This window comes from Mus musculus, chromosome 17, assembly GCF_000001635.26.
Source record: "Mus musculus strain C57BL/6J chromosome 17, GRCm38.p6 C57BL/6J".
Classification (NCBI taxonomy): domain Eukaryota; kingdom Metazoa; phylum Chordata; class Mammalia; order Rodentia; family Muridae; genus Mus; species Mus musculus.
The window spans coordinates 13167814-13183668 of NC_000083.6; the positions used below are offsets into that span (position 1 = coordinate 13167814).

Below are 15855 nucleotides of genomic sequence, written 5' to 3' on the forward strand. Positions count from 1 at the left end.
GGTTGGTATCAAATTTTGGCTAAAAATCAAAAATATTTTTCGGCTCTGCCTCCCCTCCCCAAAAGATACCAAGAGCCACAGGTGTGGGTCTTAACAGTACCCACGGGAGGAATCGGGTCAATGTCCACCCAAGCCAAGGTTAAAAGCCCACTCATCTACGGATGAGAAAATCACCTCAGTTAAGCGTTGCCTTATTTAACTTAATTAATAGGGGGGAGAGAGATTGGAGACCGTACTGTCTTCACTGCCTCCCACCCAAATAAAAAAGCCAATTGGCCTTGTACTACAGAGCAGGCCGAACCCCTTCTCCCTGTTTCCCACCTATCATCCAAAAATGTGGAGGAATATCAACTTAGTGTTATTCTTATTATAGTGTATTTCACATTTGTTCAGTCAAACTTAGCCAGAGTTCCAACGCCCTACTCAAAATTCAACTAGAAAGTTACCTACCAAATACTAATTAGCATTATAAAGTCAGAGCCTACAGCTCCAGGCTTTTCAGTTAGTTGTTTACTAAGATGAGAAAGGACAGTCTAGCCAGATACAGTTTACCATAAGAAAAGTTAAGGAATCCCACGAAAGCAAGTTTTTTCTTTAGCCCTAGATTCCAGGCAGAACTATTGAGCATAGATAATTTTTTCCCCCTCAGGCCAGCTTTTTCTTTTTTTAAGTTTTGTTAATAAAAGGGAGGAAATGTAGTCTCCCCTCCCCCAGCCTGAAACCTGCTTGCTCAGGGGTGGAGCTTCCTGCTCATTCGTTCTGCCACGCCCACTGCTGGAACCTGCGGAGCCACACATGTGCACCTTTCTACTGGACGAAGATTATTCGGCGGGAATCGGGTCCCCTCCCCCTTCCTTCATAACTAGTGCCGCAACAATAAAATTTGAGCCTTGATCAGAGTAACTGTCTTGGCTACATTCCTTTCTCTCGCCACCTAGCCCCTCTTCTCTTCCAGGTTTCCAAAATGCCTTTCCAGGCTAGAACCCAGGTTGTGGTCTGCTGGCCGGACACAACAACCCACACATCTCTTGGGACATATGGCCCCTCTGGCTGCCATGATCCTGCCTCCAAAAGTGCTGGCAGATAAACGCCCCATTTTGGCAATTTCCAGTTCATCAAAACATTCTTCATGTTTGTGTGCTGCCTCCGAGGACAAGTGGGTACTTTGGGACTCTGATTCTGGGGAACTGGACTTGTGCCCCAGTGTTGGGTCCTGTGATGGTAACCATATGCAGTGCTTGATTTACTGTGTCTTAGTTAGGGTTTTACTGCTGTGAACAGACACCATGACCTTATAAGGCAACTCTTATAAGGACAACATTTAATTGGATCTGGCTTAGAGGTTCAGAGGTTCAGTCCATTATCATCAAGGTGAGAACATGGCAGCATCCAGGCAGGAATGGTGCAGGAGGAGCTGAGAGTTCTACATCTTCATCTGAAGGCTGCTAGCAGAATACTGACTTCCAGGCAGCTAGGATGAGGGTGTTAAAGCCCATACCCACAGTGACACACCTCCTCCAATAGAGCCACACTCTAATAGTGCCACTCCCTGGGCCAAACATATACAAACCATCACACTCTGCGTAGGTTATTTCATGCCTTATATAGAGGCCGGAAGAATGACCATATCAGAGTGTCAGGCTTCTCTTTGTCTCACTGTGAAACCTGAACAATTTTAATGGAGCCAGACACGAATGATTCTTGGGGACTGTGTAGTATGCTGGTTACACTGCTTGCGGTGTTATATGAAGCTTTGCCTCTACTCTTCACCAGTCATGTGACTTGGACCAGACATAGATGCTCCTTAAGGTTCTTAAGTACATGTAGGTATGTGGCTGCAAGTAACAGGGTAACACTCGCATATGTAAGTGACTGTTTTACAGTGAGTGAGCAAAGAGGTATGTGTGTTTGGGTTGAATGTGTGCATACATTTGTATCAGTTCACTGTCACGGAGAAAACTTGGTCCCAGAGCCCATTAACCTGATTTTTTTCCTTTTAGGAATGACTCTGATGCATAACACCCATGTCTTTCTCAATAGAAGAGACTCAGCTTCCAGGCTACTGTTGTGTTTCCTCTTTACCCTGGGGACCCAGCTCTGTGGGTTCCCTGCAGCCAATGCAGGGAAGCACCTCCCGAGAACTTCCCAGCACCAGAGCCGTATGTTGCCATGTTGTGTATCAGGGTTGTCATTCCTCAATAGGCATATCAGGGTTGTCATTCCTCAATAGGCATCGTTACAATCCGCACCCACCTGGTTCTCCTTGCAGAGATGTGTAATTAGGAGCTTTCATAGCATAGTTCCCATCTGGCTCCAGCTGAGACAGACTTCATCATGCTTATAATTATAGGACTCAAGCCTGCTGCTGCAAAGTGGGGGTTGATGCATGGGTCTGTGTTCCCAGAGAGGAGGAGCAATTATGACAGAGAGGCCAGTGCTTCCCAGAGCTCAATCCCTGAGCTCAGGATCTACCCCTGACAGGGATGGCCTGTGTGGTCAAAGACATGAGAAGCTGTGTTAAAAGAAGAGAAGTGCTGATCTAGAAGTGTATGTTCCTGGGGCCTCGAAGATTTCAGGCCATTTAATTCTGGCTGATTTGGGAAGGGATGGGTCACTGTCCTGAACTGTGACAATGGCCTCCAAGGCTTCAGGATACAAGGAGGTGCATTTGTAGGAGCAACACCAGCCGCCATATTGAGCTGCCTTCTGAGAAGCACTTTCTGTGTCTCGGCCCTTCCATCAATCTGGAAAAGAGGGAGGAAAGAGAGATCATTTGCTCCCGGTCTGTAGAGAACACAGGATCACAGGGTGTCCATGACAGCAGAGACTAGACATGGCACCCTGCATGGTACCCAGGAGGAAGGGAGGTAGCTTAGGTAGACACACCCCAAAGCCACGTGCTCGGCAGGGCTTCGGTCTTGTCAGTCAGTCACCCTGAACCCGAGTTCCTGCTTTTTGGACTGACTTTTCCAAATACTAGGGTCCTCTCAATGCCAAACAAGGACTTGCTATAAGTTGTCTCTGTTATGCTTGCAGACAGGAGTCTATCATGTCCTCTGAGAGGCTCCAACAGCTGTGGATCAGACAGATGCAAACATCCACAACCAAACAGTGGATGGAGCTTGGGGACTCTTACAGAAGAATAGGAGGAAAGATTGCAGCCCCTAAGGGGATCAGAACTCCACAGGAAGACCACCAGCATCAACTAACCTGGACCCTTGGGGCTCTCAGGGTCTGAACCACAAACCAAAAAACATACACAGGCTGGCCCTAGGCCTCCCTGCACATATATAGCAGATGTGTAGCTTGGTCTTCATGTGGTTCCTGAGTGATAGTGATAGGGGCTATTCTAAAAGCTGTTGCCTGTATGCAGGGTATGTTCTTCTAGCTAGGCTGCCTTCTCAGGCCTCAGTGGGAAAGGAAGCACGAAGTCTTATAGAGACTTGAAATTTGAGGGATGAGGACTACCCTGGAGGACCCCCACCCATTCAGAGAAAAAGGACATGGGATGGCATCAGGCCTCTTCACAGGCCCTGTTGCCCTGCCCCAAGTGTGATCTCCACATCCTGGATGGAAGATTTTGAGCTTATGATGTTAAAAAGGTCACAGAGTAGACTGACTGGCTCTCTCTGCATGTCTGTTCTTGGCAAAGTGGTCCCAAGTCATTTTTGAAAGACAACCAGTATACCTTGTGATTGCATGAGAGTGTGTCTGAGTCTGTCAAGGCCCTGGGGTTTCATTTCCCTCAGAGGAGAGATGCTACCTCCATGAAAGACTGGTGAGAATGGAGGGAAGAACATGTCTGCACAAGACCAGTGGTGGGGAATGGAATGGTGGAGAACATCAGGAGAATCAAGTCTGGGCACTCAGGGCTGGCAGCAGGACAGGCCTCATTCGCCAAGGGTAATATGTGACCCAAGCTTAGCCTGCAAAGTAGCTGAACATGCTAGCTCCCCCTCGCTGCCCTGCCTCCCCTCCTCAAAGCTAGGCAGAACATCTGGCCTCTTGCTAACCCTCAACAGTTTGGCAAGGACTGTTAGGAACCTGGCTGGGCAGAACCAAAGGCTGGAATGAGCCAAAGCAGGCCTTACTACCCTACAGAGGACCTGGAGCTTATAGCTTAGAGAGTGACTACCCCATCCTAAACATTGGCTCCTGAAGCCTCTGCAGGGTTCTCTGAGGTTCTGGGTCTGCAGAAGTCGGGGAGCCATCTAGGAGGATGTACAGAGAAACACAGATCTCAGCTCTCTGGCAGAAAAAGATAAGAAAAATGTAAATAGTTGGCGGTCTGACTAAGAAAATCTCTGCTGGAGTTGTTGTCTTGGCTCATTGACATTGAGAGTGACACGGGTCCTACTAATCATGCTTACTGAGGTCCTACTAATCATGCTTACTGAGGTCCTACTAATCATGCTTACTGAGGTCCTACTAATCATGCTTACTGGGGTCCTACTAATCATGCTTCTCCTGCTTTTGTTTTCTTCTGGGGAATGAGGCCTGTGTTCACTCTGCTCTTTCTAAGCTGTGGAGAGAAAGGGAGAAAAAGGCTTGCAGACCCAACCTCCAATACCACAGAAGTCTTTGGTCCCAGTCAAAGCTCTTTGGAGGTGAGTGGAATTTCAACGAGGCTTCTGGATGCAGGACAGAGGTTATGTGGGACACAGGTCATGAGTTGGACGTTTTTCCAGAGGCTCATCTTTGCAACCCGGACCCTAGGAAAAAGCCTTTGGAAGCCGTGATTCTGGAAGCTGTCCAACGTGATAGCCAGGAAGCCACATTGGCCTTGGCCAGTGGTTAGGGAGGAATCTTCAGTCCCTCCCAGGATCTGTGACTGTCATTACTGCTGACATGAGCTGACTTCATCGCTCTGCTGGGCCACCAACAGCTCTGCTTCGGACTTACCAAATCTAGACCCAGCATGCAGGACCAGTCTCTTCCAGCAGCCCCCAGCAAGGTGAGGGCTGATGCGTAATGGAATTTTCCACTCTTTCCTCTTTTCTTTTGAAATACAACCACATTTAAGAATAGATTTAGAGAGCTCAAAGATAATGTAGTTGATAAAGTGTCTGGCACATATGCAGAAGGGGCTGGATCCAGATTCTTCTAGAAGCTAGATGTAGTGATGCCCATTGACCTGCCAATCTAGCTGAGTCAAGGAGCTCTGGGTACTGGGAGATAAACCATCTCAAAAAATAACGTGAAGAGCAATCCAGGAAAACACCTGATATGAACTTCTACCCTCCACACACACACACACACACACACACACACACACACATGTATGTGTAGCCACATATACAAATTCACAAATCCACCTGAACAGATACCTACATCCTCTACACACACAAAGAATATATTTCCCCTATTTGTCCTGGGTGCTGCAGATGGAACCCAGGGCTTCATGCATGCTAAACATGTATTTCCTTCTTTCTTTCTCTCTCTCTTTGTTTTTTTTTTTTTTTTTTTTTTTTTTTCCTGAGACAAGGTTTCTCTGTATATCCCTGGCTATCCTGGAACTCACTCTGTAGACAGGCTGGCTTCGAACTCAGAAATCCACCTGCCTCTGCCTCCCAAGTGCTGGGATTAAAGGCCTGTGCCACCACCGCCCAGCTTAACATATATTTCTACCACCAAGCTATACCCCAGCATCATGCTTGAGGCTCCCTTAAATTCTTTATAAGCATTTTAGTTTTTTAAATAAAGCCCGGTGGCACACGCCTTTAATTCCAGCACTTAGGAGGCAGAGGCAGGTGGCTCTTTATGAATTCATAGTCAGGTTGATCTGCATAGTAAATGCTAAACCCTGTCTAAACACACATATACACACACAAGCACATACACTAAAGCCCCACGAAAATGCCCACACCCAGGGGGCCATTCATGATAGAGACACAGCTCTGCTTTATCACCCAGCACCCCTCTAAGCATCAGTAAGGCTGCCTTCTGGTGTTCACCGGAAAGTGGTCACAGAGACTTCCTGAAAACATCTCAGTGCCGTTATTTTGTATCTGATAGAGAAGTAACCGGGGAGGAGCATAGTGATACAATGTGGCTTTGGGTGTGTGAATGGTTGGGTTCAGTAACTTAGACTATCTGAATGGCTCAGTGTCTGCTGGCTGGCCATACACAGAATGCCGTGTCCCTCCGGCCAGAGAACATACACAAATCAAATGATACAAAGCAACGAACAGGGTCAAGGGGAGCCAACAGCAATGTCTCATCTCCCATATTCTGCTCCAGGGAAATTCAACTTAAGAAAGACTATAAAGAGCATGGAGAGACTGGCTTTAGCAGTCAAAGCCGGCAGGAATGCCCCACTCCTTACAAATCATTTTGTATTCCAGCTGCCAGCCTTACTGTGACAACTGAGAGACTGGTGACACTGTACCTGTGAGATGCCTGTAGTGCCACCTTCTGGTGAAATAATACCCTGGGGGAGGGGGGAAAGAGAGACAAACGGGAAGCTAAACTCTTGAGATGTGGGAGAGAGAAGATGAAGTTGAGTGGCTGTCTCAGAGCAGGTCAGAGGGACCCAGGAAGCCATTGTTGTAGATCCATTCCATTGCAGTTATTATGAAGTTCTCTGGGGGCCAGAGACTTTGCTCCGGGATTAAGAGTTCTTACTGCTTCTGCCGAGGACCTGAGCTTGGTTCTCAGCACCCACATCAGGCAGCTCACAACCACTTGCCTCTCCAGTTCCAGGGCATCTGATGCCTTCTGGCGTTCTCAGGCTCCTGCATTCCTGTGGTACACATAAATTCACACATGTACACACAAATACACGTAGCAATAAATATTTTAAAGTTGTTATCTGGCCATTCCCCTCTTCATATGCCTGCCAGACATCATGAATGATCTCTAAAGAACCTCTCCCTCAGGCTGAAGAGATGACTCAGCAGTTAAGAGGACTGGCTGCTCTTCCAGAGGTCCTGAGTTCAATCCCCATAACCACATGGTGGCTCACAACCATTTGTAATGGGATCTGATGCCCTCTTCTGGTGTGTCTGAAGACAGAGGCAGTGTACTCACATACATTAAATAAATAATTTTTTTAAAAAAAGATTCTCTTCCTCTATACGACATGAGTCCTCACAGTATAAATGTACATGTAGCTAAGACTTGACAGAGAGTGAGCACATGTGTGTTGGCATTGTGTCTAGGCCTCTGTCTCACAGTTCCCTGGCAACAGCCAGGTATGCCTGACTCACTATAAAAGAGGCTGCTTGCCCCCCCTTTTTTTTCTTCTCTTGCTCTTGCCCCTTACCCTCTTCCCCCTCTCTCCCCATTCTCCTCCCCCCTCTGTCTCCATGTGCTCACAGCCGGCTTCTACTCCTCTACTCTCTCTCTCTCTCTCTCTCTCTCTTTCTCTCTCTCCTTCTCTGTCTCTACTCCCTCACCTTCCCTGCCCATGCCCTAAATAAACTCTAGACTGTATGGTAGTACCTCAGGGGGAAGGGATGCCTCAGCATGGGCCCACAGAGGCAGCCCCTTCTCCCACACCATACCCCACTTCCACCAAAGATAATCCTTCTCTTTTTATAAAACACAACAGTGACTATGTTCCAATGGGAGTCATTGGAGACCCTGGAGAGGAAGGTCAGGATGAGACCTGCCACTCCCATTGGGAAATGAGGACAAAGTTACACCCTACCAGTCTGGGTTGAAATTCTCTGGGGAATCCATGCCCACTTCTTCCATGTCGGCTGCCAGGCTGAATTTACCCAGGACATCATCAGAAGGCCTGAGGGAATCTCTGAGTTCCATCTCTTCCAGATCCAGTTCCGAAAGCTATGCAGACTCTACATTGGAAAAGAGTTTTAGCTATCAGATACTTCCAAATTACCACTCAGAAGGAGGAAAACAGGACATTGAAAATGGATTAGAAGGATCAGCAGTTTTAGAAAATGTCTACCAAACTCCAGGCACTTTCCTTACACTTATTCAATCCTCTCCATCTCTCCTCTAGACCCTGTGTGTTTGCAGTGACTGCCCTCTGGTGGCAGAGCAAGTGACAGTGGTTTCTCCTTAGGTCTTCCAATTTCTTGTACCTAAAAGATAGTTAACAGAAAAACAATAATTTATGATGATGTAGAAAACCTTTCCTATTTTAGATACAGACAGTTTTCAGGAGTGGCAGTAATACTTGTCCATTGTTTACTTTCAAGGACGTTAGATAAAAATGAAATTAGGCTTTGGCCGGAGAAAAGCTGAAGGGAAATGCTGTCTGAATGGTGGTATCCCCTGGTGAGACATATCTTTTTTTTTTTTTTAACAGGGTTTCTCTGTGTAGCCCTGGCTGTCCTGGAACTCACTCTGTAGACCAGGCTGGCCTCGAACTCAGAAAGTCACCTGCCCCTCCTCCCAAGTGCTGGGATTAAAGGCCTGCGCCATCACCATCCAGCCAGACGTGTCTTAATTGCAGGCAAAATGTCAGTGTGAAGAACAATCCCGTGAAGGATAAATGTACTTATTTCTTTGAACACCAGAGGAAAATGACTGATATGATGTGAAAATGTGTTTCCTTTTAAAGTTTATGTATTGAAAACTAGTCCTGACAGACCTGCCTGCAGCCATATACTGAGTAGGCAGTCAGAAACTGGCAGAGAGCCGCTGACTGCCTCGGGTGCAGTGGCTGGGGGCCACTATGATGAACAAGTGTGTGGAGAAACAGAGGAAGAGAAGCTGAAGGGTTTGTGCGCTGGCTGAAGCCATCTCGGGAAGACTAAGGCAAGTAAATTTTCTGGAGCTGGCCCAGCATTTTGCATGGCTGCTATGGATGAGCTCTGAGAAGCAGGGTCCTTAGAAACTTCATCCCAAAATTGCTTCTTGCTGCTAGTATGCCTCTCCTGCCACTACTACATAGACTAATGATTCCTGGGCATCAGCCCACACTATGAGGCAAATTCCCTGCAGCTCAACATGAAGATGAACTTTCATGAATTAACGCTGTTTCGATGAATTAATGACTTTATAGAATTCCTGATTTGATTCAAATACTTTTAGGAAGAATGTTCTAGGAGGTGGTTTTAGTTGTTTTGACAGAAAGATAAACTTAGAATCAAGAATAAAATGTGCCCCCTTCTTGTAGAATTGTAAGTAAAAGCTGCATAATAAGGAATACAATGATTTTCATAAATTACACTAAGGATAGAGATAGGCTTGGGACAGATGTGTGATCAAGGAAAAACATTCATTCTAGATCAGGTCCAGGGATGAGGCCACACGTGTGCACTGTGATAAAGCAAGGCCGTGGGAAACTGTTGCTTTGAACCCACGCACCAAATCTGGGGGGGGAGGGGGTCTGTATATGTATGTATATACACACACACACGTGTGTAGGCATATATGTATGTATGTAATTTTGCATGAGCACTGTGGAGTTGATGAAACGGGTAGTTGAGCCCAATCAGGGTTTGTATTCTCTCTCTCTCTCTCTTTCTCTCTCTCTCTCTCTCTCTCTCTCTCTCCCTCTCTCTCTCTCTCTCTCTCTGTGTGTGTGTGTGTGTCTGTGTGTGTGTCAATGCATGTTGTTTGTCTAAATGATTGCTTTTCCTTCTTTTCTTTCTGGTTCACAAAGAGTTAATGAGTCCCAAGCCTCTTGCCTGACCAGCAAGAGATCCTTGAGTCAGGGAGAAAAGAGCTCTAGCAATTATGCCTTTCCTCTTCCTCCTCCTCCTCCTCTTCCTCCTCTTCATCCCTCTGCTACCGCCAGCAGGAGTTTATTAACAGAAACCAGTGGTATTTAGTCACAGAATAGTAAGAAACCAGCGCTTATTAGCACTAAATTGTAAGACAGAGTTATAAGGTCAGAGAGCATCAGTCTTTGACATTCGTCTGAAGCAGTCATTCTTCTACTGTTCATTCTAAAGACCAAAGCAACTTCCTGACAGTGCACTATAAAGAGAATGGAACTGGAGATGAGAGAGTGGTGAGGAACAACCTGAGTGAGTAGTCTACGCTGACACCTGAGGCCATGGTGATATACAGGCCTGTGCTGTCACTGAGGGCTAAGTCTGGGATTGTGGCCCTGAAGTTACAGGGGTCTCTGTCAATGTCCATTGACCATGTTACCTCCAAAGGCCAAGCGGACTTCTCTGGTCTGGGCTGCTGTCTGGGGCCAGGTAGATGTCAGAGGGCTGTGCAGAGCTGGCTCCACCCCTCACCCACTGCACCATAGGAGCTGATCCTCAAGGCAAGAGAGCAGGAGAGCTGGCTCCACCCTCTTAACAGCTGCAGCACTCTGGAGAGGGCCCCAACCCTTGCCAGCTCTTGCACTGAGGTGAGCTGGTCCTGACTTTTGCTGAAGCAGTGCTGGAGAGCTGGCCCTGGTGGTATGGGTGTAGGAGAGCTGGCAGGCTGACCAACTCAGCTACTACCCAGGCCCACCCCAACATCCACCAATATAAGAACTACTAGAGCACCTGGTGTGGCTGGTACTGCAGATCCAAAGCCACAGGATCTCCATGACACAGAACAGGATATCTGAGAGAAGTCCCCATGAGGATCCAGTATTGATAGTGTAGCCGAAGCCAGAAGCCTCAAACCAGACCAATAACTCATTGCAATGAACATCTGTAAGGAAAGCTGAGTGGGCAAAAAGGGTTTGCTGTGTGACACACCACAGCTTCCATGGTGAGATGTTTATTTATTTGTTTGTTCATTTGTTTTCTTTGGGGGGAGGTTGCAAGGGCAGAGGGTCAATATGGAGGGACAGCGAGGTGAGTGGGGTTGGGATACGTGGTGTAAGATTCACAAAGGATAGATAAAAAGTTGAAAGAAAGAAGAAAAGAAAACTAATCCTACTTGTGTAGTATTGGAAGGTGGGATCTTTGTGCACTGATTGTGTCCTGAGGGCAAAGGACAGGTTAGAGCCATTTGGTAAGAAAACATTTGTGCCTATTTCACATGACAGGAATCAGAAAGTGAGTGCTCACCATACACCAATCCATCTTCATCTTTCATGTTTGCATCATGTTTACATCAGAGTCTACAGAACAGTGATCAGTCCATGCCTGCTGTCTGTTCTTATGGGCATTTCTCACAGCAGCATCAAGTACCAGTTTTATGTCTTCATTTGTGTTGGCTGCTGTAATAAAATACCATAGTCCTGGTGATTTACAGACAGTTTTACTATACAGCTCAGTAGGTAGAGGGTGAGAGAGTCTCTGGCACTGCTAGGGAGTACCTATATGGCCCTAGAATGCTTGGAGTGATTGTGGTGGCTGTAGTGAGAGCCCAGTTCTTGACCCTGCAGAGAATATTGATCTAAACTTAACAGCTAGAGCTATTCTGATGGTTTCTTAAATGGAAATGAGAGGCAGGTCCTGAAAACTGACAGCTTGTCATTGCCACATTGGGGACGAGCTGTGTTTAAGTCCTAGAGTTTGGTGGGAGGTAGATGTGTGAGCAACAGGCCTGGGTGAGCTGTGTTTAGGTACCACGGTTCTGCGGAAGGTAGACGTAGGAGGGATGAAGCAGGAATATTTGGCTGAAGACATTTCTAAGTAAGTGTTGGGGACACTGTGTCTCCTGTTGGGTATTTAAAGCCAAGAGTGGAAATGTCTTTAATGTGGATGTTTTGGTCCAAAGGGAAGCAGAATTTGGAGAAATCCTCGGCTTATTCTCATGATTAGAAATAAAAACCATGGCAGAGAAGAGCACCAGGTTGAGCGCCGTGGCCGTTGTGTAAGGGTTACTGTGGATCAGCAGGGACTCTTAGTCCTTCAGACAGCGGCAGAGCGATCCCAAAAGTGTATCAGAGATTATGGGGCTGCCCCTCCTATCTCCCAGACTGTGAAGGCTCAGGGTTGAGCAATTGCATGGCTCAGCTCCCTTGTCCTGCACAACACTTCATGGCTGCCTCAAAGGGCACATGATGTAACTTGGCAGTACCCAGTGGCGCCATCATCTCTACTGACTCTGAGCGCATGACATATGGGAGCGTGGCTTTCTCCATCTAGATTTGAAGTAGAAAGCTACATGCACAGAACCTCCGGGTGTCAGGGGTCAGTGCCTGGACCCTTGGAGGAGCTGTCAGCTCTACCCCCTGACACATGATCTCAGACTGGGAGATCTGTGGCTGCTAGAGTCTGGATGGCCCAGCCCCTACATGCTGTGTCTGAGAAACAGGATGCAGGGCTTTCTCAAGCTATCATGCTCTGACTCTGGGAAGGCCTGTTAAGTCCTTCCTCCTTCTCTGGTTCTCCCTTTGGAACTGGCCTGTCTTCTTGTAGCTAATAAAGACGTTCTATTGGCTTGAAGTGTGTCTGAGTGGTCTTCTCAAAACAAAATAGTTCTATATATCACATCCCAGAAATTTAGAAAGTGGGCAGTTGCCGTCAGTGTTACTGTGAAGATTTTTTTCAGGATAAACATGAATGCTTGATGATACTTAAAATTCAGAAATCTGCATGTCCTCCTTGGAGACTCTCAGATATACATTATTATCTTAAAATCTGGGAATATTAAGATAATCGTCATAGGAAAATCTGTAATTACGGGAACTTCCTTGCATTCAGTTGAAGGGCATCCCTCTGAAACCCAAGGGGGCAGATATGAAAGTCAACACTGTGAGGAAGATGGAGTGGATCCTGTTTATGTGGTAGTGGCGGCCTGCATAGATTAGTCCTGCCTTGGCTCTCATGGCTCAGTGCTGGCATTTCTGAATCAAGCAGATAGATTCATGAGCATGTGAGGAATATGTGCACACCCAGAGCAAATATTTTTTCTGGAAAGTAAATGACAAAAGCCTAAACCTGACCAACTGGCTTAGCCCAACTCTTCTTTCTCCGGAGCACTCCCTCCCCATCTCTGTTGTCTCTGGCTGTTAAAGGAACCATCCCAAAGCTTGCAATATCAAGCCACACTTGCCCGTTTGCTCCGAATCTGCAGGTCTGGTTCAGCATGGCTGAGCTGCATCTTCCGGTTTGATAGGAGCTGCTGAGGTTTCACTTCTGGGATGTCCGACATGCACAGCAGGTGAGCAGGGGCACCAATGTCTGCTTCTGCCATGTGCTTGCTGATAACAGCAGCCTGCTCAGGAGGCATCACCACAGAATCTGTGCAGCAGCTTAAACTATAAAACAACTCGAGGATGCCATTATAGAAGGTGAAGTTTGATGTGTGCGTGGCATAGTCACTCCCCACCCTGTACTTGGTTAAACGTCTTTGGTGTAAACTATAGCATGAGCTGGCCGATGCTTGGAATCTTATTATGGTTGGTATCAGTTACTTTTCTATAGCAGTAAATAAACACTACGGCAAAAGGCAAATTAAGGAAGATGGTTTGCTTTGGCCTACGGTTCCAGAGGGAGATAATGCCCAGGAAGGCATGACAGCAAACAGCCAGAGGAGGAAGCAAAGAGTGAACAGCAGCTGGGGAAAGGCTACAAAATCTGAAAGCCCATCCCTCAGCGACATAGTCCCTCCATCAAGGCTGCACTCCTTAAAGGGTCTAGAACTTCCCAAAACAGTGTCACCAAATGGGAACCAAGTAACCAAATACAAGAGCCATAGGGTACATTTGTCCTTCAAACCATCACCATCATGGGGGGGGGGTGCAAATGAATAATGGTGTGGTCTATATTGGTAATTTCTGCACATATTTTTACATCCTTGCTTCATGGTCTTCTCAGTTCTTCAGTGGGAATTTGTTGGTCTCTTTGGGTAGAGGCCAATTCATCTTCTAAACTTGTGATTCTTATCTGTAGCCAAGTAGCCAACCCACTACTTCTCACGTCAGCAGAGTGGGGTTTGCTCTGGGATACGCATTAAAGGAGTGCTACCATTGTTTCCAACCTCACCCCCAAACCGATGTGAGAAACAGCTGAGTCTGTGGGTGCTAGAGGGGACTCTGCCGTGTGGGGGGGGCATCCCCAATCAGGAATGCTAAATTAGCCTGGCTTTATGATTATGCCCTCTGGGTTAATTATGCACTTGATTAGATATGGAAATATACAACACTCCGAAATGGCTTGGTGGAAGCTTGTGCAAACCACAAAATGCCTCATCTCTGCTCATACTGACAGCATGAGGGGACATGCTCATGTGGACAGTTCTATCCCATAGGCTAAGAACTAGTAAGCAACAAGGAGCTCGGTGTGAGCCTGTCAGTGACTACCAGGGAAAGCCATCCTCAAAACCAACGTGGACAATCATATTGAGATCTGAGTAATAAAACTTCCTCTATTTTTTGTTTAAGACATAAAATATGGTAAATATTTTTAAGCAATTTATATGCCTTCTGAATTCATGTATAAGGAGGGATAATAGAGGGGGGATGATGGAGGAGGGATGATGGAGGAGGGATGATGAAGGAGAGATGTTAGGGATGCTGGTGGTACCTTCACTGAGACCTCAGTATTTTGTTCCTTACTTTGCAAATGTGTGTGAAGCTCACTGCTTCTGAAGCAGCCTGGGTGCAATGCTCCTGGCCCTCCCCCTCCAGGTTAAGGTGTGTGTGTGTGTGTGTGTGTGTGTTTTCTTTACTAGGCTAAAATTTTGCCTGGAGCATAGGTGGGTTGCCTCTCACTTGTTAGTCAGAATGGATTCACATCAAAAGGCATTTTAAAGTCACTTAGCATTATCATTAGCAGTGCCACAGAGAGCTCCTTAACTAGGATGGGGAATTTAGCATGAACAGCTCATCAGAAAGATGGGCCAGTGAGAAAGAGATTTGAAGCACATTGAAATGCAATCACTTATGCAAAGATCCCCTGCGCCACTTAGGTGATAATGTCCTTGTCACCTTAGACTCTGCTCCTGCCTCTCAGTCAAGAGCAAGCAGCACAATGGGGCTTTTCAGAGCCCAGAGCTGAGAGACAAGCCTGCAGACACTTGTAGCCAATGAGAGAGGAATAACAAGGCAGCCATAAGTGCCACTGCACTGCTGCATGGCCAGTTGAAGTCTCTCTCTACAAACTCCCTTTGTCCTCTGCTGAAGACAATGACTTGAGGGAGAGTAATTTAGGCAACTGGGCCTCTCTTAGTCAGATGGTCATGGCCACAACAAAACACACGAGGCAACTACTGGTGAAGAACTGTGGTTATCTCGCTGGAGGGTAAAAGTCCAAGCAATATGGTCCTAGTGACATTGATGGGGCAGGCATTAGGAGCACGGAAGTAAGAACTCTATAGCAACACATGAGAAAAGGACAAGATGGTCTCCTATAACAGTTCTCCCAAGGGTTGACAAGGTCCCAAAGAAAGGCAGAAGTCCCTTCCCAGGGTGAGGGTCCCAATGCTGGAAAGCACATGCGAACTGTAGGAGCTTCCTCAGAGTGCCAGCCTCTGATCCCAGCCTCCAACTCACATCATTAAATGAGAAAATGGTGAACTGTTCATGTCCCCAGGTGCTACACTCCTACCCTGGGAATGAGGTGCAAGTAGGAAACTTCTTAAATCCCTTCTGCTCTGAGGTCCAAGTCTCACCCTTAAGGTCACCTCCTACAGACAGCTGTTGTGGGGTTATGTAACAGTCCTGGATGGCTTTCCTGTAGCTATGATAAGATGCAGACTAAAAACCAACTTGGGGAGGAAGTAGTTTATCTGGCTTACAGGTTACAGCTCACCATCTAGAGAAAACAGATCAGGAGCTCAACACAGGAACCTGGAGGCAGTAATCCTGCTGGGACCAGATGTCCCAGGGTGGGGAGGCACCCAAGGGTGCTCCCAGTTCTCTGAGGAGAAGGGGAGAAAGCAATGAGGGGAGGGATTTGCAAGGGTTGTACTGGAAAGAGAGAAGGGAGGGTGGGCTGTCAGTCAGGATGTAAAGTGAATAAAATAAATAAATTATTAGAGAAAAATAAAAGAAGATATTGGGAACATAAAGTAAGAGCAAAGTAGAATTATATGTGC

At 46.8% G+C, this 15855-nt stretch overlaps 2 long non-coding RNA genes across 3 annotated transcripts in view; one reads left to right on the forward strand and one right to left on the reverse strand.

Moving 5' to 3' along the window:
- Positions 1-2548: 2548 nt before the first annotated feature.
- On the reverse strand, positions 2549-15672 carry Gm36798. 2 transcript variants are annotated; one of them, XR_876420.3, is made up of 4 exons: positions 10935-15672; positions 7936-8048; positions 7652-7799; positions 2549-2744 (listed from the first exon to the last, which is right to left on the reverse strand). It is a non-coding gene; the product is annotated as a predicted gene, 36798 (long non-coding RNA). The 2 variants fall into 2 exon arrangements; XR_876421.2 differs by lacking the exon at positions 10935-15672 and adding an exon at positions 10422-10927.
- The window catches only part of Gm36684, a 160729-nt gene continuing 147554 nt past the window's right edge, over positions 2681-15855 (forward strand). The window contains exon 1 of the long non-coding RNA XR_385245.4: positions 2681-4954. This is a non-coding gene — a long non-coding RNA (predicted gene, 36684). The remainder of the gene's footprint in view (positions 4955-15855) is intronic.